We start from the raw sequence: 25000 nt of genomic DNA, 5'->3' as shown, positions 1-25000 counted from the left end.
AGATTGCCATAACGTAAGTTACCGATTGATTGTATGGAAATGCACTACCTGCACATCTATTCGTGAAACAGCTGTAAGAGACTATCTGTACACCTTCTCATCCAGCTTCACCTAATGGCAATAATTTGGTCTTACCGTATTCCAGGGGAATACTAGCAAAACCATTATAAACATTCCTCAACTGATCTTGTAGTCTAATCTTTCGCAACGTTCAATTCTACCCTCATGTTGCGCCAATGTTTATATATAAATGTCATAATCTGACTTGATACCAATTGTTTACTTGTTTTATCTTTATGGGGGAGGGGTTGTATCTATCTATGAGTGGGTGGATGGGCTCATGCTTAGTTGCATGGCAAGAAGCTTGTTTCTCAACCATGCTGCCTCGGGTTCAGTCCCACCGCGCGATACCTTGGGCAAGTGTCTTCTACTATAGTCATGGGCCGACTAACTGATCAAATAGGCTCAAAAGAGGTTAGTGTTGATCTGTGTTGGCAAACAAGCTGGCTCGTGCGAATTTTCCAAAATTCCTCTCCACACCCTCGGAAAAACTTTTCCACAACAAATTCTGATATAATCGTAATCTACACTATCTGAACCATATTTGTAGAAAATGTCATTTAAAAATATCCATTTTTCTAAAAGTTATGAGGAAACAAAGCCGGCAGAGCGGGACACACTTGTGTAGGTATGTCACGATCATACACACACTTTTTTTTTTGAACGGTGGAACACAAAGCAGATAAAGCTATAAATAATGTGTAAATATTGGGTTAAAAACCCTTTGCATATTAAAAAAAATGTTGAAGGCTACTCGCAGAACGTCAACAAATATATATCTTTAAAAATGCATATATATTCGAAGGACGAGAAGAAATATCTGACTTGGAAACATGAAAGGGTTGGTCGACAGGAAGGGTGTCCGGCCGAAGAAAATCGAGCTCAACCTATGACCGATGCAAGCAAGGAAAAGTGAATATTGAAAAGATGATGTATATCTGTCTTTATGTATGTATGTATGATGTCTGTATGTGTGTATAAACAGGTGTGTTGTATGTAGGTGTGTATGTACAATACAGAAAAATAAAAATTAAAAAAACTACATAGAAGTACCGCTGTTTTCTGTTACAAGCAGCTTCAACCTATTACAGACTACATGTGTTAGCCACGGGTAAACACTGTTTAAGCGAACCTATGTGCAACCATGATAATCCCGTCTAGTTTATGGTGGAAAACCTTGTTTAACATATATTTATTTATGATGTAGGGTGTGAATGGAAGATTTTGTTGCTATTTCTAGCCGGTGAAGCAACGTACATTTTCTTCATTAGGACTAGTATAGTCGGATTGGTAAGTTTTTAGCTAATGGAATTTTAATCTACACTCGGTTAAGTGAGGTTGAAAACTGTCACAGCTTCTCATAATTCGTACGCAATCTATATCCAAAAAAGAAAACAAGGGGCAAAAAAAATTCCGATCCAATCCTAATAATGCAAAAGATAATCAAATTACTTATCATTAATATTATAAAGTAATTATCCTTATCATGAATGAATGTTTTTTGAAAGTGGGCGGGAAAGAAATGTTTTTTTTATTTTTTATAATCAACACATACGAGATGCAGAGGGAAGTAGCAGTAGTATTTAACAAAGCCTGATATTTCATAATTAAAATAAAATAAAAAGATATCTCTTTATTTCGTGTACGGGTTGGTGAGCTCTTTTTGTTTATAGTGTTAATTATCTCCGACAATCTATCTGCTGCTATTCAGAACGAAAACAATTAAACATTCTCTCACTACTATCAGCGTGCCTACATACACATGTCTATATGTGTGTTTATACACACGCAACACAAATACACGTTACCACCGTCAAAGCAAGTGTCAGTCTCAAGAACCTTTCAGGGAGATGTATAAATAAACAGCATTTTATTTTAACCTGAAACTATTTTTAAAGAGTTAGCGATAGCTTGAAAGATGAGCAACATCCCTACCTTTATAGCCACGTATATCCTATTTTGTAAGAACATGAAGAAAATAACACGAGAAACTTTAGAGCAGTGTAATCAGAAAGAGCTTCCGGTATCCAAGGAGCTGAAAGTTAATGGTTTTGATTGGCAAATAATACTTACGGAAGACGAAAAGTGTAGTAAAATATAGTTGATTAAAATATATTATTTTCTTATTTATTTCATATACATATGCTTAAAGTAACATTATTGTTTGTCAACAATGTATTTCTTAGATGGAATTAAAATTGCATTTATCGTGCCTTTGGCGTATGTAGACAAATAAGGTTCCTTAGTAATATAGACAAAAAAATTAATTTGTCATCACTAAATGATGAAGGCTGTTTTCCTTTATATATATATATTTGGTATCTCACTATGACACAACTCATGCACAGTTATAGCCACCGATTATAATACAGAATTCTCTCTTTACTCATTTACTTGTGATTTCTGTTTTCAAAAAATAATAGCGACACTCAAATGAATGCTCATACAGAATGGTCAATATAGTTATCAGTTTGAGACCCATTCATAAATTTTGGTATTCATTTTTATTCTGCTTACCCGATTTAACTTTGCTTCATGTGTCAATGGAAAATGTACTGGAGTTGATTACAGCACGGAATTTACTTAGAGCCATTAACTTTTTCCTCATTTTTGTTGTTATTTATTAGATCAGTCCTGAAAGACGTGTGACCAGCCATTCTACCTGTGACCATCACTGTCTTTATTATTTTTTTAGTACATATAAGATTACAACGACCTGTATGTCATTTCCTTTTTTTAAGAAAGTAGGAAAATAGGGTATGATTTGAAAGAGGGTTGGCTGCTGTTTTATCATTTAGTGTAGGGTTTCTCAAGCTGAGTTATGCATACTTGTAGGGTTACACACAAAAATAATTGTATGGCTGTGTAAGTTTTACAGCAATGTTTATAAGCAAAAGCAAATTTTGTGCAACATAGTCAAATGTGAATATGACTTTCTGAAATTGTACCTGGAATTGAGTTACTTGTTAGAAAGAGCTTAATGTATCCAGCTCATTGAAAATGTAATATTAAATTTAATGAATTTTGTTTGTTACATAGGTACAAGGTTAAAAATTTAGGAAGGGGTAACAGTGAATTATATCAACTAGTGTACTTAACTGATACTTAATTTTATCAACCCTAGAAGGGTGGACGGCAAAGTTGACCATTGTGGGATTTATAACAAATAATATATGTCAGGTATCCTTTTTATGGTATTCCAACCATTTTACACTATATTCTTCACATGGAGTAAGCCAGCACTGCTGCGTATGACTCTATAGCAGAAGAAAAAGAACTTGAAAACCCATTGATACAGAGTATGTCTAATCCAAATCAAACAGATTAATGAGGAAAAGTAGTTCAGCTGTGAACATCCAGATGTTTTAGCAAAATTCTAACTTTACAAAAAAAAGAAAGAAATAGAAAAAGAAATCTGCATATTAACTTAGTTGTTGGAGTAAACAGGTCAACTTTTATATTTTACTTATTTTAGTTATTATACTGCAACCATGCTGGGGTACAGCCTTTAAGGGCTTAGTCAAACAAATTGATCTCAGTACTTATTTTTTAAGCCAGGTATTATTCTACCAGTCCATTTTGCCAAACCACTAAGTTATTGAAATGTAAATAAACCAGTTGTCAAGTAGTGGTGGGGACAAATAACAAAGACACACACACATATATACAGGTTTCAAATTTTGGCACAAGGTCAGCAGTTTCAGGGAAGGGGCTAAGGCAATTAAATTGACCCCAGTGCTCAACGGGTACATATTTTATCAACCCTGAAAGGATGAATGGGAAAGTTGACCTCGATGGCATTTGAACTGAAAACATAAAGATAGACAAAATGCCACTAAGCATTTTGCCCAGCATGCTAATGATTCTGCCAGCTCACCTTATATATATATGAAGGGCTTCTACACACTTTTCTCTTTACCAAATTCACTAATAAGGCATTGGTTACTGTAGAAGACACTTGCTCAAAGTGCCATAAAACAGGACTGAACTTAAGACTGCATGGTTTTAAAGTGAGATTCATAACTATGCAGCCATGCCTGTCAATTTTTTTTTTTTTTTGCAGTATTTGAAGTTCATCACCACTTGAACAAATAGTAGTATTTATTGAAACAAAATAACTTAAGCTATTATTCAATAAGTAGAAATATTTCTTTTGACCAAGCTTAATGCTGAGGAGGGTACAGTCATTACAAGAACTTTCAAACGTTTATCAACTCCTTCAACTATCAAAGACTACAAGAAAAGTCAGTGCATAAAGGATTATCTTATCCAATATGCCTTTCCTTCCTTTCTAATGCAGTGGCATGTGATTTGGCTGGGTGTAGGGATTAATAGGTTGATGACGTAAAAAACTGCCTTGTTAAGTTCTTATAGTCCCCCCACTGACTTGAATATTACAGGCATAGGTGTGGCTATGTGGTTAAGAAGCTTGCTTTGCAGTCACATGGTTTTGAGTTTAGACCCACTGCACATCACCTTGGGCAAGTATCTTCTACAGTCCCAGGCCAACCAATACCTTTTGAATGAAATTGGTGAATAGAAACTATGTGGAAGATTGTTGTATGTGTCTGTATGTATCTGTGTGTGTGTATGTTTGTTTGTGTGTGGCTTTGAGTGATTATTGTCTAACACTCATGGACATGCTTTTTACACTCAGAATTGTTGAAGCGTGGAATAAACTATCTGCTCCAGTTGTTAGTTGTCGGGACACTACATCCTTCAAAACATCCATGCTTCCTGAAATTCACGAACAGTATATGCACTTTTTTTTTTATAAATGACTCATTCACTGTTCACTTCCCCATGCATTATTCTATGTACTATTCATACACTTTTGGCTACTTTTTCTCATGAATTGTTGTGCACCAGAGCACTGTACACAATAAGTTCGTTTGTTATCCCCATAACTCAGCTGTTCAGCAAAAAAAAAAAAGACTAGAATAAGTACCAGACTTAAAATATAAGTACTTGGATCAATTTTTTAGATTAAATCCTTCGTGGTGCTGCCCCAACATGGCGCAGTTCAGTGACTGAAATAAGTAAAATATAAAAGATATAACATAATATATGTATTCCACTCAACTAAGATTAACATAAAACTTGGTCAAAAGTAATGCACCAGTTTCGCATATAATAAATTTAATTATTTGTCTTCTATTACATTACTGATCGATTTAAAATCTTAACAGAACAGGATGAGATACACTGAAGAGGTCACCAGATGACGAAAGATTTCAGACAAAGCTCAGTAAAATTAGAATAATAATAAAGCTGAAGTGAAGACCAAGTACATAGTCATCATCATCATTATCGTGTAACATCTGCTTTCCATGCTAGCATGGGTTGGACGATTTGACTGAGGTCTGGCGAAGCAAATGGCTGCACCAGACTCCAATCTGATCTGGCCAAGTTTCTACAGCTGGATGCCCTTCCTAATGCCAACCACTCCGAGAGTGTAGTGGGTGCTTTTATGTGCCACTGGCATGAGGGCCAGTCAGGCAGTACTGGCAACGGCCACACTCAAATGGTGCTTTTTATGTGCCACCTGCACATGAGCCAGTCCTGTGGTACTGGCAATGACCTTGCTCAAATTTTTTTTCACGTGTCACCAGCACAAGTGCCAGTAAGGCAACGCAGGTAATGATCATGCTCAAATGGTCTTTTTACATGCCACCGGCACGGCGGCCAGTTTATTGCTCTGGCAACAATCACACTCATATGGTACTCTTAGTGCTTCACTAGCATGGATGCCAGTCATCGAATTTGATTTCGATTAGCTAAAACATAACAAATATATCAATATCTGTTTCAACAAAGGAAAGACTATTTTCCCAAGCAGTGGGACTGAACCTGAAGCCATGTAATTTAGAAATAAACTTCCAAGTCTCACAGCTATGCCTGCATCTCTCTCCCTTAGTAATTTTTTCCCTCAAGTTCCTCCAGCCATTATCTTCTCTATACATGTGAAAATGCAGCTGAAAAATTATAATTAACTTCCGTGTAACACTAGCGCTACAAAAGGCTGAGTATAATCAGAGCTGGATTAGTGGGGTCCCTGAGCCAATACATTTTGGATACCACTATGTATTTGCTAATTCAAAACATAATCAGATAATAAAGAGAGTCCTATCAAATCTAGAGGCCCCATATAGTTTGAAGAGGCCCCAAAACTTAAAAAGGCCTCAGCTGATTCAGAGGGAGTCAATTAAATTTAATGGCTTTTTAATTCTAAAAAGGTCCAATAAATCAAAAGAAAGCTCAATAATTTAAAAAGAACTCTATTGGATTAAAAAGTTGAGTTAATAATATAAGCACAGGCATGGCTGTGTGATAAGAAGCATGCTTCCCAACCACATGATTCAAGATTCAGTCTCACTAAATGACACCCCAGGCAAGGGTCTTCTATTGCAGCCTTGCACCAACTAAATCCTTGTGAGTGGATTTGGTAGACAGAAACTGAAAGAAGCCCATTATATACGTGTGTATGTGTTTCACTGTGACTGTGCTTGTTCCCCACCACCACTGGTGTTGATCTGTTTACATTCCTATAGCTTAGCAGTTCGACAAAAAAATAAGTACTGGGTTCAATTCATTCAACTAAAATTTCTTCAAGGTGGTGCCCCAGCATGGCCACAGTCTAATGACTGAAACAAATAAAAGATAAATAAATAAAAATTACAAATTATTTGTTTGCTGTTAGTATATTTTTCTGTTTTTGACTCCAGAGCTTATCTAAGTTAAAGGGGCTCCTCAGCCATGACCCATATTGGCCCTTATATAAATTTGACCCAGGGTATAATCAATTTAATTGATCTCAGCATATCATTGGCACTTACTTTATAACCTTGAATAAAAATCTAAAAGTTGTAAGTAAAATATAAGAGAGCATTTAAACAGGTACTCTGCCTTTTCTCTCTCAAATTTTTCTTTTCTATTTTTTTCTTGTTTCTTCTCACTGCTTTTCATGGGAAATGAATGAAACATAACATATTAAGAGGATGACAAAGAAAAAAGATGACTGGATGAATTTAGACATGATTAAATATTGGATGCATGAAAATATTTGCACCACAATTGCTACTAGGAAGACTTGTCTGGAAAACCATTTTTGTTGTTTTTTTTTTAATATTTTTATTTATCTTTTTTTTTTTTTGCAATATCCAGTGCAGGAATTCCTTACTAACTCCCTACTCTACATTAAAGAGGGTGGTGGTGGTTGGATTTATGTAATATAATGATAATGATGGTTCAGTGATGGTGGCTATGACTGATTCTGTGTTAGTCGTACTGGTAGTAAATGATAATCATAATGATGATGATGATTGGCAATCATTGTGGAAGAAATAATGATAATGATGATGATGACGGCAACAACAGCAACAACAATAATGATGATGTTGTTGATTAGCAATAATAGTGGTATTAGCAATGATAATAAAGGCAATAACAGTAATGGGAGTGGCGGTGCTGCTGCTGCTGAGCATGTTAGTCTTTCGTTGATGATAATATCTATGATGACTTTGAGTTGTTGTTGGGGTGGGGGGGATGCTTGGGAGCCAGTAGCAGAGTGATGATGATGATGATGATGATGGTGATGATGGCAAAGAAAAGGAGACAGATTTTTAAATATGTGTTAAATATGAAACACAGTAAACAAGGTTTATATTCTATGTAGCTAATTTTTATCATGATTAAATTCTTTGATTCACGAGACATGACATGAAGTGATGTAGTTGTTAGGAAGTATGTATTATAAACATTATATATTCAGCAGATACATTTTCCTTCTCCTCCTTAGACCTATAAATTAACGCTAAACTATGTCAGGTGATGCAGTAGAGGTGAAAGGTTGCATAGTTAAACAAACCATATTTGTGTTGCTTGTTCTATTAGATAGAAATAAAAGAAGTTATTTGTGTCGTTGTTAAATATCATACACTTATTTTTGTAGTCTTTCTTCCGTTTGGCAGCAATCCAAGTTGTATTATCTTTCAAGATAAATTTTATGTCGTCTTATTATTCAGTACCAGAATGAAAAAAAATAGGCAAGAATCACACAGCGGTAAAGTCAGTCATAATCCTTCTAAAATACACACTGATGCAATTATGTTCCATTTGTTTTACTTTGTAGTAAATGGTTATTACACATTAGGTATCAAATTATGTATTTACACATCTACTTCATGGTCAGTTTGACTCTATACCACTGAATTAAAACTAGAACGACTTTGAAAAAAAGAAAAGTTTATCTCCACACAAACCTCAGGCAAAATTTTGTAAACATACATACCCAAGTTATACATTTTGAAAACCTGCCTGTTTTCACTGTTTATAGAAATCTATATAAAGATTTTTTTAAATTTAACTTAAAACTTTTAAGAAGTAACAAATATCATAAGCATGTTTATGTAGTCTTACTTATTACATTTTTTACTAGCATTTTACTATTTGTGGGATCAGGTAATTCTACAAATATAAATATTTCCCCAAATTGTAACAGCAGATTTTTCAAAGCTGATACCGTCCATTTCAACTATTCAAATGAAAAGATTACGTATTTCCAGCTGCCTGCAATAGGATAAGTTAACAATAATCAAATCCAAGGCCTAATTACAGTGAAAGAAAAGCAAAGAGATAAATTAACACATTCTATCAGGAATGTATCTCAAGTGAATCCAGATACCAAGTATTTGGTAACGCAATACTGTTAAACAATTTTAGGAAAATGTAAGAGTACATTATCTGCTGCATACTATCTTTATATAATGAGTATGGTGAAAGTTAAGGGAGGTTTGACTGATATTTCTAGTAGGTAAAGTGATCGCATAGAGATTCTCTTGTTGACTCATGAGTTTTAGGCTCCAGTGATGACTACAGCAAAGACACAAGGTCAGAGAGCAGCTGTTGTTTCTCTTATGCACTTGTTTAAGTCAAGTGAATCCTAGAACAATGTTTGAGATGGAAACAAAGATATAATGACAATGATATCATTATCATCCTCAATTTCTTATAATCACTTTATTTGCTGATAGGTTTAAGCAGGCGGTTATATAATGAAGTGAGATTAATTTTAGGAATTCCCCTTATATTCAGCCCACAGTTTATTCAGACTTCAATTTGTTCAATCTGCATTTGCTCATTAAGTGTCACACAAGAAAAGAAGATGCTTTGATGTTTCAAAATAATTAGAAACTAAACACACCAAATTCAGTGACTGAGATAAAGTCCAGACAAAATTCTATTAGCTTTTTATTCTTCAATAACAATTGGTAAGCAGCTTATATTGGAGTGTTCACAAATTATTTTCACACTTTGATATATTAATTTCTTATGCGCATATATGATGGACAATTACTGTGGAGTCAAGCTGCTGGACTACTGACCACATAGTCATAAGGGAGGGGGTTGAACATACTACCTTCATTGTATAGTACTCTTGGCATCAGTTTTCCCCAAGTGAACGAAAAGAGACACAGCTCTCCACTTCATGGCTGAGTGGTCAGAAGTAGGAAAGTCATCCATCTTCAGAAACAACTGCTTTATCAAATAAATTATTCTACATTTAAGGATCCAGAGAAACTAGTGATGGTTTGTGGTTTACTTTCAATTTTACTTTTGCTTGTTTTAGTCACTGGACTGTAGCCATGCCCAGGCACCACCCTGAAGAGTTTTACTCAGACAAATCAAAACCAATACTTATATATTTAAGTCTGATATTTATGCTATCAGTCTCTTTTGCCAAAGAGATATATTTTATTGACCTCAGAAAGAGCAAAAATAGAAACAGTCTTGGGAGAACTTCAACCCTTTAGCATTTAAACTGACCATATCCGGCCCAAATATTCTACCCATTTTATGTTGAAATAGGCCAGAACAGGCCTTTCACACCTACCCTACAATATTATTCTAAAAATAAACAATCACATTATTGGAATCTCGGAGCTATAAGGTAATGCATGATTAACCTGAAACAATGTAAATAAATAAACATTAGACTTGACAGAAGCTCTGCCAGGATTTTGTATTCTGCTTTCTTAACACTCAGGATCATTGAGTAACACAAGCTACCACACAACAACAAGGAGTGGATTTTGTAGTGGAACCAATCAAAATATTTTGTGATATTTTTGGTTGTCTTCTTTTATGTTCTCGGTCCTAATCCTGCTGAGATCAACTTTATTATTCATTCTTCAGAATTCAATAAAATAAAATATCATTTAAATAGCAACCACTATGTTTGAAGTAGCCACTATCATTAGAGGTGTTGAATACCAACTTTAAGTTAGTTGTTGTTTCATAAGGTATTTCTCATATCTCTAAATTTACATTTGAGAGCCAGCTGATTATTGCATCATCAGTATCATGAATTATTCTGTATCTATTTGAATCAAAGTGGGGCATACTAGTGATTCAAGATATCCCCCATATGTGACTTGTTTTCTGCTATAGCCTGCTCTCAACCTGTTTGCATATGCTCCTTGCTTTCTGGTTGCTATAATAGAAACCCAGTAAGATTTGAACTTCAAATGTAAAGTGACATAACTAAATATTGGTTTCAAATTTTGGCACATGGCCAGCAATTTACAGGCAGGGGTTAAATTGATTACATTGACCCCAGTATTCAACTGGTACATCTTTTATCGACCCTGAAAGGATGAAAGGCAAAGTTGACCTCAGCAGAATTTGAACTCAGAACATAAAGACAAACAAAATACCACAAAGTATTTTGCCTGACGTGTTAACAATTTTGCCAGTTCACCACCTTGACATAACTAAATTTTGCATGGCATTATTTTTAAACCAATACTCTACTGATTCTGCATAACTCCATAACTCAGTTACCACTGCTGGAAAAACATGAAACAGATTTTAATGACTATTTAATATGGACACACATTTAATATGTAATATGTAAATCCTTACTAGTGCACACTACAATGCAATCTACCAACCACTAATCTAGTATTTGTTGAGCTGCAATGATAAGATGATGTATTAAGATTAATACGGAAATGCTATAATGTAGACCCATCCTACTTGAGCAGAAACAGGAACTATCAAACAACAAAAACAACAATGCCAATGACAGTGATTGTAATGATGACAGTTGGCGATTTGGGTGGTGGTGGTAGGGGTGGAGGTGAGTGTTGTGGTGGTGGTAATGACAATGATGATGATAATCAAAATGAATTATTACTATTATAATCATTATCATAGTCTTTCTTAAGGATAGATTAATGTTTATTTGATAATTGGCAGATGGAACATTAGCACTATGCCTCACTTCATATGGTTAACCCATTGACAAGAAGATTCAGAAGTTTCTGCAAATAAACGACAACTTAGATTCTGCTCCAGTACGAAGAATACATTTGTTGCTATGACAGTCTAAACCAATAAAGGACAAATTAACTTTCTGTCATGCTTCTTTCATTTCATAGAATATAATACATGCAATGTTGACAAATTATTATATAAAGATTTAAAATAGTCAGACATATGATTAAGTATTTATTAAGTATCATAAATGAAATCCTAAATTTGATTTCATTTATTACATACAACAAATAGGAATGTACCAATGGCCACAAGAATAAAATAATAAGGCTATCATTAGAAATAATCCTACTGATTGATGCATTGCAAATATCTTCTGGAAATAGCACTTAATTTCTTTAATGTCAAGCAATATTCACTTCTGTAGATATTATCTAACATAATGATTTCTAACATGGACACAAGGCCACATTTTCTGTAAGATACAGCAGTTGATTAAACCTTTTGTGACAATATTTTTTTAATGAAGTAGATTCTCATGTAGAATTTCTACCAACCATATAGGATTTCTCCCAATACCTTTTCTGCATATGGAGCACAAATTTTTTTCAAGAGGTATCAGGATCCTGTCTTCCTTCCAACAAAAACTTGTTTTTGCTGAGTGTATTTTAAGTTTTTACTTCCATTTCTGGAATTTCTGCTCCAAATCTTCTAAAGATTCTGTTATAAAAGCTAAGTTACCAGCATGCAGGAGCTCCCAGTGATAACTGACCTTAAATTCTGCTGGTTGAGTTTGCAGAGTTCTGCAAGCATCAATTATTAACTTTGCTTGGCTAACATGAAATTTTTGATAGATTTCTTGGTCCAGTGACTAAATTAACAGCTAATAGAATTATGGATCAGTTTTAGTTGTATTAATAGGATTTCTGTGTGGGTGGGGGAGGCCATTTCACTAAATATTAGTAAGAAGTACCTTTGACTGAAATACTGTAGGAATTTTCTAATTCCTAAATTCAATGATTATCTTTAGCCTTAATTTAATGGAAGTAGAGTAAGAGCTGAGCAGTGATGGATACCTGCCTGCATACTAAATAACTTCTCTAGTACTGGTTCCATGATAAAGTTCATCTAGGACTCTCTGTAAAGTGGTTAATGTTAGGAGGTACATTCTGTCATTGGATTCATACCAAAATAAAAATGGACAAGTGTGATGAACTTCCTGTCCTGCAAGGCATCTAAGAAGGCAGGAACTATGAACAAGCACTGATTCAAACTGTGATGAAAAGCAGATATAGAATGATGACGATGATGATGATGATAGTAGTGGTGGTGGTAGCAGTAGCAGCAGCAGTTGTAGTGGTGGCAGTGGCAGCAGTGGTGGTGCTGGTAGTGATGATGAGGAGGAGGAGGAGGGGAGGGGAAGAGGAAAATTTTAATTAGGAAAATAACTAAGAATTTTAAAGGATTTAGTAAAATAACTACTTCAAATATTCAGCTGTTTGCTTACAAACTTTTAGACTTTCTGTCAGGCAGCCATCCTCAACATTGTTTATCATAAGAACATGTCAAGATCATTACCAGTAATGTAAACACATTCTATCTTTCCCCAAGTTGCAATAATGAAATTACTTGCAAATTCAAAGAATTTGATGGTAATTAGTAAATTGAGTAAATAATTAAGCTATTGTTTGGAACATAAAAATGCTTACATAAAATTATGAAGGAAAGTTTTAATTTGGATATGAGTCTATTAGATGGAAAGGCTTCTATAACTGAACTAGAGATAGTTTCAAGCAGGCTGATATCAAAAGAATTAAAGCAAACCAGACATATTATATTGACTATCACCAACACTTTTCCCAGAATAACAAGAGGCAAAGTCAACCCCAGTAAGATTTGAACTTCAAATGTAAAGTGACATAACTAAATATTGGTTTCAAATTTTGGCACAAGGTCAGCAATTTACAGGGAGGGGTTAAATTGATTACATTGACCCCAGTATTCAACTGGTACTTCTTTTATCGACCCTGAAAGAATGAAAGGCAAAGTTGACTTCAGCAGAATTTGAACTCAGAACATAAAGACAAACAAAATACCACAAAGTATTTTGCCTGACGTGTTAACAATTTTGCCAGTTCACCACCTTGATATAACTAAATATTGCAAGGCATTATTTTTAAACCAATACTCTACTGATTCTGCAAACACCAATTTATTACTTTTGCTTGGTCAACATGAGATTTTTTATAGATTTCCTAGTCAAGTGATTAAATTAACAGCTGATAGAATTATGAATCGGTTATAGCTAAACTGATAGAAATTCTATGGAAAAAGGTTGTCTGGCTAAATGTCATTATAAAGTACCTTTGGTTGAAGTCAATAATTATGTTTAACCATTTAGCATTTAAACCAGCTGTATCTGGCTTAAATATTCTGCTTGTTTTATGTTCAAAGCAGCCACATCTGACCTCCTACATCTACTCTACAATGTCATTCTAAAAATAGACAATCATTTCATTGAAATCTTGAAGCCACAAGATAATGCATGATTAATTCAAAGCAATCTGAATAAATAAGCATTACATTTGACAGAGTAATCTGAATGCTAAAGGGTTTAAATACTATTTCATTTAGTTCAGGCTCATTTAAATAGATGCTAAGTGGCTTTCATATTTGAGTGGTTTAAATCAGAGAGATATTCAACTGTAAAATGCTTGCAATAATTAATATAAAATCATAAGTTTTCCAAAGAATCAAATCTCTCTTAGCATTGCAAAATGAATGAATAAAGAATTGTTTTAAAAATTGAAAATAATATGATAATTAAATAAGGAAGACATGAAGCTCATTGTTGCTTTTCATTGAGTTTAAGCATAATGCCTTAGATCATAATGCCTTCACTGAAGCTCCGGCGTCTGGCGACGGACTTGGTAAACACCCACAAAGTTATCAACCACCTCACCAACAACAACACTGAACACCTTTTTGATCTCCATGTGTCTAACACACGTGGACATGCCTACAAAGTCAGAAAACAATACAGCTCTCATGACTTTCAGAAACATTTTTTCACGCTCAGAGTTGCTGAAGCATGGAATAAACTGCCTGCGTCAGTTGTTGACTGCCATGACACTGCATCTTTTAAGGCCCTCATGCTTTCCGAAATCCGCCGAAACTACACCTGATTATATATACACTTTAGATGAGTTGTAGTGCACCTGAGCACTGTACACAATTATTATTATTATTATTATTTTATCATCTGATGATATCAGCAACTCAAGCAGTCATCCACGGCACCATATCATTTTTGGGGGTATCTATACAAAGGGGAAAATGTAAAAATCATAAATAAAATGAAATAAAAGCAAAAGTGAAAATTCTCTTAATAGAGTCAAGCTTATTTAAAAATAATTCTATATAATTCTTTCTATTATAGACACAAGGCCTGAAATTTTGTAGGAGAGGGTTGGCTAGCTGGAACTTATTTTATCAATCCAGAAAGAATTGAAAAGAAAAGTTGACCTTAGTGTGATTTGAACTTAGATCATAAAGACAAATAAAATGCTGGTAAGCATCCTGTCAAGTGTGCTAACAATTCTGTCACCTCACCACCCTAAGCTTATTTTGAAATAATCCAGAAGTGAGCATGGGAGTCAAAGGTAAATTAATGCATAGGTGGGATTGTCATTAATGGGTAGTATCTCTTATTACTTAATTGATTGTGCTGCAAATAAACATGAACAAGCACTACAAGCACTGGCAAAGGAAATAACTTAGCTCCAAAATTAGATATAGAACCCATTCTTATAAGTAAAAAAGATATGTTGAAAAGAAAAATGATAGTGAGAATATGAGTTCATTAATTTTTCAAACAGAAATAACTTAAAAAGAAGATTTTAATAAATCATGCATTCAATGTAATCCTATTAATTCTTTATCTGAGTGGGTTGAAGAATTTCAGTTTCAATAGCACAAGAAAATTTTTTAATGAAAATAAAAACTTGTGAAACAAAAGTAAACTGAGATTAGCATGTCAAGGGTTGGAGGATAAGTTAAGGTATCAACAAAATAAGGATATTAATGAATGTAATTCTTTGACTGAACTAGATATTGCAAAAAATTCAATTTTGGAGATGTAAAGCTTTCAATTCTTCAACTGTAGTAAGATACAAGATGTCATGTTAAATCCATGAGATGCATTAAAAATAATGCTTACAATGCCTATAACTGGGGCTATAGGAGAAAGAAGCTTTAGTAAGCTAAAACCCAAAAAGATATGACATTAGACAGATTAAATTCTTTGGCAATTTTGTCAGTAGAAGATAATATTCTGAAAAAGATAGGAATAGAAAGTTCTACAAAAACATTTGTAGATCTTAAATTAAGGAAAAGTTTTTAATTAAGATCATTTATGTTTTACAATATTTTTGGTTTTTCTTTTTATTCATAAATTTTAACCTATTAGTAAAAAATCTGATAGATCTACTGTGATCAATGCATTCCTCTGACTCACTCATCCACTCAGTATTTGTAACAAAAGTATGTTAAGATCATTAATGACAATATAGATATGGACTGTCTCTCTCTCCCAGTTATATTAATGAAACAATTTGAAACTTTGATTCTGTGTTCAAACTGTTCACTTTGAGTTACGCATTGTATGTTTATTTCTACAGTTACTTTTCTCCTCCTTGTAAAAATTTTTTTAAATTATACTTGTAGTGAATTTCAGCTTGTTCAGAGTTCCAGCAACCCCAGGGCAGACCTTAGTTTTATAATGCATTTATCAAGTGCAGAAACTTCATGTGTTTCTAAGTGAGATTAAATGCTTTCAACCTGGAATCAAGAGTAAATTGCAAACTCTGTATGTCTAAGATATTGGGTTGGCAACTAAGTTCCCACCGTTTTTTTAAATTTAAATTTTTTTTAAATTTAAATCTTTTAAAAATGTTTAATAAAAAATAACAATCAATAATGTATTCACCCTTGTTGTTTACAACTTCTTCCCAACATTTTACAAGGTTTTCAATACCTCGTTGGTAGAAATCACCCGATTTTGACTCGAAAAATTGATCCAACCATGCTCTCAATTCTGCAACAGTATTGAACAAAACTCAGCACATAGCATTTGAAAGAGACCGAAAGAGATCGAAATCCATTGGTGCCAAATCAGGAGAGTACAGCGTGTGTGGCAGCACTTCCCAGCCATGCATTTGAATGGCTTCCTTGGTCATATTGGTAATATGAGGCTGGGCATTGTCATGCAGCAGAAGAACTCCATGCTAACGATTAGGTCTTTTCTCGTGTTGAGTTGTTCCATCTGTTGAACATAGAGTTCCACGTTGACCATTTGGTTCCATTCAAACAATTCATAATGGATAAGCCCTTCCCAGTCTCACCATACGCACATCGTTTTACGCGGATGAAGATCTTGTTTCATGTGCGGTGTCGCTTGTTTACTGGGACTAAGCCATCCCTTACACTGCTTCATATTGATGTACATTCACCATTTTTCATCACCAGTAATGATACAGCAAAGAAATTGTTGCTTGTGTCCATGAGTTAAGCGGTGACTGGCAAGCAAACCAGTGGAGATTGTGGCTCATTGATTTTTGTTGTTGTCACTTAAAGCATGCGGAACCCATGCTCCATACTATGAGTGAAGATGCTTCTCTATAGCAGTGTGGGAACATTCCATTTTCTCTGCTAGTTCCCTTGTTGTTTGACGAGAATTTTTGTGCAAAAGTTGGTTTATCACTCTTCATCAAACTCAACTGGACGGCCAGAATGAGGTGCGTCTTTGAGGTCAAAAATTCCATTTTTGAACTTAGCATACCAATTATGAGCAGTTCTTTCAGCTATGGCACCCTCTCCATACACAGCACAAATGTTGCGAGCAGCTTCTGCAGCCTTAGAACTTTGATTAAAAGCAAAAAGGTGTCGAAAATGCTCGTTTTTCTTAACTTGACTTTCCATTTTAATGATCTGAAAATAAACAAAAATTAACTAAAATTAACTAGAAAAAAAAACAAAATAGATTCCAAAATGATTCAAAATTAGAATTCTCGAAAAAAATAGATTCCAAAACTTAAAAACCAATAAATTCCAAAATTAAAAAAACCAGTGGGAACTTACATGCCAACCCAATATATATCACAATTACAAGTATTTTGATACAACCTACTTAACAAATAGCATCAATATGTTAGAATATCAGAACTAAAAGCCAAAGCTATTTCAGATACTGAAGACTGATAATAATTTATTTATTTTATTTTATTTGGCAAAGTTACTTCTTAATCTTAACATTCCCCACCAAAATAATAAGAAAAAAAATCTAAATATGAATGGTAGTTGTGTAGGCAAGCTGATTTTCTTATGCCTCATTTTTCATCCACCAAACACTCTCGTGTTATTGATATCTGTAGTGCTTCAATATTTCTAGTCTGACATCCTAATCTCCTTCTGAGACAAAATTAAAAAAAAAAAACAGTCCCCAATGTTAGTAGTTGAACTCATCACTTTTAAGCCAACTAAATGTACATCATTGTATTTACTGAACTCTGGGTAAAAAAAAATCAATGAGAGAAAAAATGTAAACTTCTGATCATTCATTGAGTTAACTTGTATCTACCAGTTGGGGGTCATCTGATTCACAGTGTTAACTAATCACAAATCAATTGAAGAAAACTTACTAGAGAATCATTCAAACATTACTCTTGGCATTATAGTACTCTCTACACTAACAAATTTACAATATATATTGTTTTACAGTTCAGTTAGAAGGAAGGAATATGCACCCATGACTTTTGTTGGTCTTCTGAGACAGACTTTGCTCTGGAGGAAGGAGCTGTATTCTTGCTGTCCATAGACCCTCAAGACAGGTGAAGTTGACGCAGTGATGCTTTTCTTAAACCCCTACAAGTTGACGACTACAAGAAAAACCTGGAAAGAGAGGGAATTCTAGAAGGAAGAAGGACTGGGTAAGGTAGTTTACTAGAGCAAACTGTTAGAGATTTTCGTGCCAGATATGATCAAATGCTTTGCTGATAGCAAGAACAATAATATTTTCACCAAATTTCTCAAGAGCAAAGGCACAATAGTAAATGACACAAGAAAATAGGACTCAAATAGATATGGCTTTATAGGATACAATACTTTTATTGTAATTGAAGAGGAAAAAGGATTCAAGATTTTGGAGAAGGTGCTTGTTAATGAGTGTCTCTGTCATCTTCAATTTTAGACATGAAAGGAACAGGTCAGTAGAGTTGCTCTTCAGAAGAAGAAGTTACACTATTACATGTTTCTAAAGATCAAGGTAGATGCTGACAGAGATAAATACTGAAGAGTTTAGGGAGAATAGATGTTAGCTCAGCAATGCATTGTTTAAGAGTGATAAAAGGAACACTACAAGGTCACAGGACATTTTATTTTGAAGTGACTGAGGATACTGAGAGAAAGGATATTGGAGGGGTTTTAGTGGGAGCAGCTGGGTGCAAAACTGACAACAAACATAGAGACTTTCTCTTTGGAATTAATGCTTATTGAGTCATCATTATTGAGTAATAGAGGGTAATAAGATTGCATGAAGTTAGCAGAGATACATTTGACAAAGAACCCATAGAATCAACTGTAAAATAGTGGGCAGGAGAGTTCCCGCTTGTGTGACTGATGTTCAGAATGAACAGCAGCAAGAAGAGAATTCCAGAGGGTGATGTTCTGGAGAAACTGATTAAGCTTGGTGATGTGAAAAAGAGAGAGAAGTGTGTTAGGTGAGTTTGGACGAAGTCAGAAAGTAACTAGCTAGTTCTAAGCAGAAGCCATTGCAAAAAGAAAAAACAGAAGAGTGAGGAGACATATTTACTAGCTAGAACTTAAGTGTATTGGCCAGTGAGTCTGACAATCAACAGATGACTGTCTTTTGGATGCTGTCTAGAATATGTTTGAATATGTAGCAGCAACACCAACCTAGATGTAGGAACTGGGAGCAGAGAATGCATGTCACTGAAGCTTTGTAAAATCAGCAGCTGCTCAAAGCTGAAGTATGTTCTAATCTGAAGATGAGAGATAGTCTTTAAGCCACAGGTTTTATCATAATGTGCTTTATCAGTGATATAGGATAGAACTAACAGAAGAATCATCAATAGGGAAATTGACAAAATGACATAAAGTATTAGCTACAGTATTACCACCAAAATGGACTACACAAGGACATAGTCTGTCAAGCAATTTTTTAATTTATGTTTGCATAGAATTGGATTATTCTATAGATATAAGTATTTGCATTAACCATTTTACTGTGGTAGTCAGATATATTGACTCAAAATCTCATTACCCTTAACAGCAGAAAGCAGTTTTATATACTCATCTATTTTTTGTTAAGGAATATCATTATTCAAACTAGTTTTTTCTTTTTTTATTCTAGATATGTCAAATTTACTGAGGCACATAAGTTATTAGAATATACTAATTCTAGTTTGGAGAGATATTTAACATCATTACTGAAATGACCTTGAAATTTAATTTTGTTGTTAAAGAGTTAAATATCCCAATGTATTACACACAGTCTCAACTATTCATTTCTAAAGTAGAAGTAATAATAGAGTTTAGGAGGTCAGTGAACTATATTTAAAGTACAATCTCATAGCAGTATCAAATTTTGTACTTGTGAGTTGGTAACCTCGTCTCTACATAAAAGGAATATGAATGAAATATCAATTTCAAGAAAAAGGGTTCTCTTTATGAAGCTAAATAATTGATTGTAGTAAAAGAAAGATTTAATTTCTAGGAATCAAACTTTGTGTTAAAGTAATACTAATGACATCAAATGTTTTTTATTTGACATATATTGCATTTTACAGTAATGTATTATAAAGTGTTTTTTCTATTATTGAGATACAATTACAAAAATGAAAATGGACAGCTTGTCTAGTTTCACTTATTTAAATGCCTAGCCATGTGTTTCCAGAACTTGCAAAGCTATTTAATAAGGAGAAATCACAATTAAATAAAGAAATATTCCAAAAAGTCTGGTGTCTGTCAAACAATTAAACATTTACCTTGACAACAAGAAAATGAAACTACAAGAAATTAAACATAAATTAGTGGTTATATGTTATGAATAGGTAATATGCTTCCAGCCATCATAATATTGATGAATCACAGGTGACTTCATATTATGTAGAAGAACAATGCATCAACTGGTCTTTGCTGTATTCTCTAAGATTATGGAAGAGTTTGAACTAATGAAGCATCTATTAGGTTTTCCATTCTACTTTCTTATCATTAGTACTAAGCCTTTGTCAGCAATATCTATGATCAATACCAAGTCCACCACATCAGCCTTTGCTGTACTCACTACCAGAACCTACAGATATTCAAGTCAAACCAATGTGGGAGCTTCTTTACTGCTGCTAAGCATGTAAGAAATAGCAACCAAATCTCCTCTATATCACACCCTGTTATCATAAGAAAAGAAGGAAAGAAGGAAAGAAGGAAGGTCTCATTAGATAATGATGTCGTTTTAGCTATCCTAATCAAGAAAAGGAAAAAGATAAGATGATTATGACAGACATGTCTCTGATCATAGGTTTATTCAATTAGGCCCGACTTTGGGGTAAAGAGCAGCAACAACAACAGACATACAGGAACACACAGGATAGTATGATGTAAACAAAAAGCATTAAGCCCCAACAACTACTGCATCCCATATGATGCATGTCAAAAACCTCAGTTTGATATTCCACTTGATTGAGATATGGTAAATCTGGAGTAACACATTTGTGATTTGCACCTTGTAATTTGGCTTACCATCCATTGAACCTTTGAGAGATAGTCTCCTCATTGTCTCTTGGCCTACAAGAAATAGCGGCCAGATTTTCTTCAAGTTTTATCCTGCAATCTTAAAAATAAAGAACACATTAGACAATGTGATCCTAGTTACATTATATCTGCAAAGTAAAGATGGTAAAATGGTAACAGCTGGAATGCCTTTTGATCATGGGTCTGACTGATCAGAGCTAAACAACTAAAAACAATCTATTATTAATGGGGTGAACTGTGTCAATATGAATTAAATGCTGTTGCCATGGATACAGTCATAAGTTAACTGGAGTTAAATTGGTCCTTGAAGGTTTATACATCACAGAAGAGTAGAAGAAAGGTACACAATAAGTATGTTAAGCAGAAGGAAAAAAGAATTAAAGACTAACAGTAGTATCTCTGATGGTACAATCACAATAATGATGTTGCTGTTGTTGTTGTTGTTGGTGGTGGTGTCCTGCTGCTGATGTTGTTTAGACCAAGTCTACTCTGATTGAGGAGACCTATGATCAAAACTTTCTCAGCAAGGAATATCCTCTTTCTCTCTCTCTCTCTCTCTCTCTCTCTGTTTTGTCAAGATAGCATTGTGGTAGGAGGAAGATTTAGTTACCATTTCAGACAGGTTGAGTGGCCATGCAAAGATTCCCTCAATGGCTTGTGGATAATGGCAATAACAATAATGGTAATGGCAGTAAGGGTGGGCAGAGATGATGATGATGATGATAATGATGATGATGATGATGATGATGATGATGATGATGATGATGATGACACCAATAATCATGACAACAACGGTGATGAAAATTAATACTTAGCCAAAATTTTCAGTGGTATTGAGTTTTCTTATAGACTAAAATATAAAGCCAGAACATAAAATACCTTGATTCACACTATGTATAAATATAATCAATACACACCAAATATTAATAATCTATCTTAATTTATGACTATTAACCCAATACTGAATTCGCATATCAAAACATTTAATCAATAAGATGCGACTATAGAACTTGACGCAACAAAGAAAGATAAGGTTTTGAAAGATAAATTACATTTTGGCAATGATTCAATCATGGTTGGCTGAAAATGTTGACCACCTCCCTTACAATATCTACTAAATATGCTAAATTTAAGTGAAAAAGTGATATATTCAACTCTCAATGATAAATCTTTTTATAACTGGAAGCAAAAGAAAAAAAACAGTTGATGTATTCCCATGTTTAGTCTTAGAGATTTAAAAAAGAATGTTAAATTCTTGCTTTATATAAGCCATTGATCTTATATAAACCAACGAAGCAAAATTCATGCATTTTCCATATGTGTATGCTTCAACCCTGTATAAAGAGCAAGCATTTTCTTTAATCACTTCTTCAATTTGGCCCTTGAATTCTATTCTTCTCCTAACTTCAAAGTATACTCAGACATCTCCTTCATCATCCTCTCTCTTTTTCCTCTTTCCTTCTTCTCCTCTCTCTTTTTGCAACTAATGTAGACAAATCTCAGCTGCAAGACACCTGTTTTGTCCTTTTATTATACTCTAACCTCTTGTTACCTTGCACAAAGCTACCCACTCAATATTACACCCCTCAGTTGAGGGGGTCTTGTCTTGCAAGTTAGTTGGTGACTCTTGCAAGTTACTTGGTGCTGGTACCATGTAACAAGCATCCAGTGCACTCTGTAAAATGGTTGGTATTAGAAAGGGCATCCAGCTGCAGAAAGTATACCAAAGTGGACTGTATGGTTTGACAGTCTACTGGCTTGCCAACTCCTGTCAAATCGTCCAACCCATGCTAGCAGGGAAAGTGGACATTATATAATGATGATGGTGATGATGATGATATATGTATATGTATATGTATATATATATATGTATATATATATATATATATAAATATATATATGAATAAATAAATGGAGTTTAACGCAGGTGTAATCAAATATTTTTACTTTCGACACATGTTTCGAAAATCCCACTGATACTATTCAAAAGAATAAATGGTATAAACAATGCAATTTTTGCTGCTCTGGTAACTATTTATTTATTTTTTCCGTGTTAATTGTTAACAAGGTAAAAATACACTCATCTATTTATATATATATATATATATATAGATAGATAGATAGATAGATAGATAGATAGATAGATAGATAGATAGATAGATAGATAGATAGATAGATAGATACAGATATAGATATATAGATATATACATTCATATATATATATATATATATATATAAAACAACATAATAATGATGAATGGAGAGTTATAAATCTTCAAAATTTATTCATTAGTAAGCATTTTCTTCATATTACATTCCAACATGTGTTTCTGCTGTGCTGAATAAGTGCATTGAGGTCCTTTGATATAATAGTTTTGTGTAATTACTTGATTTATATTAAATCAATTGTGGTGCATGTTTAAATTTAAAAGTTGATAATCCTATACAGCTTTATTCAAGGTGTTTCTCATACAGGTGAATTCACTTCACCCATCCATATGGGAAATAGTTTACGTTTAGCTTTATAGGATTTTTGATAGTATACCCTGTATTCTACATGAAATCCATTGGAGTGAACTCAGAATTTACTAATCATAGGATATGCAGTTTAATTGGTTATTCTAACCGATTCTAAATGTTTCTTACCATTTGATGCCATTAACCATAATGTATCTACCCTGATTTAAATCCCAATTCCTTTGCATTATATATAATTTTGTAAAAGACCGTAACTATTGAATCTTTGGTTGCTTTTTGATGTTTTCTTTTATATAGCATAGAAAAAGCTAGTGGTGACTTATTCGAAATAGTGTTTTATACCCAGATGTTCTTGTCATTAATCCTTATCTGCTTTTTTCAAGTAAGGAATTTATTTCAAAATTTGAAAGCAACTAACCATAATGTCAACAGAATGTAAACATCGTATCACCATTTCACTCAGGCAGCAATAAGCCAAGCTGTAGAATATCAATATTGTACACACATGCACTCACATACATGTGCGCACGCGCGCGCGCACACACACACACACACACACACACCATTTTCATCATAATTTCCTCTTTTCCTTGCTCATATGGGTCAGACAGAATTCACTGAGTTAGATTTTTTTAACCTTGGATACCCTTCCTGTTGCCAACCCTTGCCTGTTTCCCATGTAAGGTAATATATTCTTATGACCAGACATGTTTACATAGAAGAATGGAAACAAAGGACACCACTTGCACATCTGTGATTCACGTTTGCAATTATTATAAAATGTCAAGACAAGGAGTCACAAAACACACTTATAAGTGTTTCTTGTAATAAAACTGGTTCAACCAGGCTAACATACATTAGATTTTTCTATCTGAAAACTAAGCCATAAGACTCTTCAGGATGACTCTTTGGATTACTGACCCATTATGTCCAGTGACTAATTTAGTCATAAGCTTAGCAAACAACACATTAGGGCTTCACAATCAAAGGGCCTTAAAATAAAAAAAAGATTTATTTCGATATTTTCAATTTTTGTGAGACCTTCTTATGTCATATTTTAACAAAGGGTTTCCAGTTTTTGTAAAAATCCAACAGTGAGTACAATCTATCGAAGTATGCCTCATATAACCTAGTAGATTACTTACTAAACAGAAGAATTAAATTGAAAATTTAGAAGTAAGATGTCTTGATTGAAATAATATTTTAGTACAACTCTTGTTTGTTACAAAACACTGAATATCAAACTTCCAATATTCTGTGGTTTCTGATGTTTAAATCAGAATATTTGATATTATTTTTGTGTCTTGTTTCAGTCAATCAACATCTTGATATTTAAAGAATAATTAAATCAAAAAACTAT

The 25000-nt window shown here is 33.8% G+C and overlaps 2 protein-coding genes across 5 annotated transcripts in view; one reads left to right on the top strand and one right to left on the bottom strand.

Moving 5' to 3' along the window:
• Nucleotides 1–2096, bottom strand: part of LOC115211004 (glycosaminoglycan xylosylkinase-like) — a 411994-nt gene extending 409898 nt beyond the window's left edge. Inside the window, exon 1 of one of the 3 annotated variants that reach the window (XM_029779846.2) lies at nt 1996–2096. The gene's annotated coding sequence lies outside the window, so the exon portion shown is untranslated. The remainder of the gene's footprint in view (nt 1–1995) is intronic. The other 2 variants (XM_036501526.1, XM_036501514.1) reach the window with 2 other exon arrangements.
• LOC115211016 (potassium channel subfamily T member 2-like) overlaps nt 1–25000 on the top strand; it is a 752122-nt gene that overhangs the window by 323017 nt on the left and 404105 nt on the right. The window lies entirely within an intron of this gene.

This window comes from Octopus sinensis, linkage group LG1 (assembly GCF_006345805.1).
Source record: "Octopus sinensis linkage group LG1, ASM634580v1, whole genome shotgun sequence".
Lineage (NCBI taxonomy): Eukaryota > Metazoa > Mollusca > Cephalopoda > Octopoda > Octopodidae > Octopus > Octopus sinensis.
This window is presented reverse-complemented; position numbering and strand designations above follow the sequence as displayed.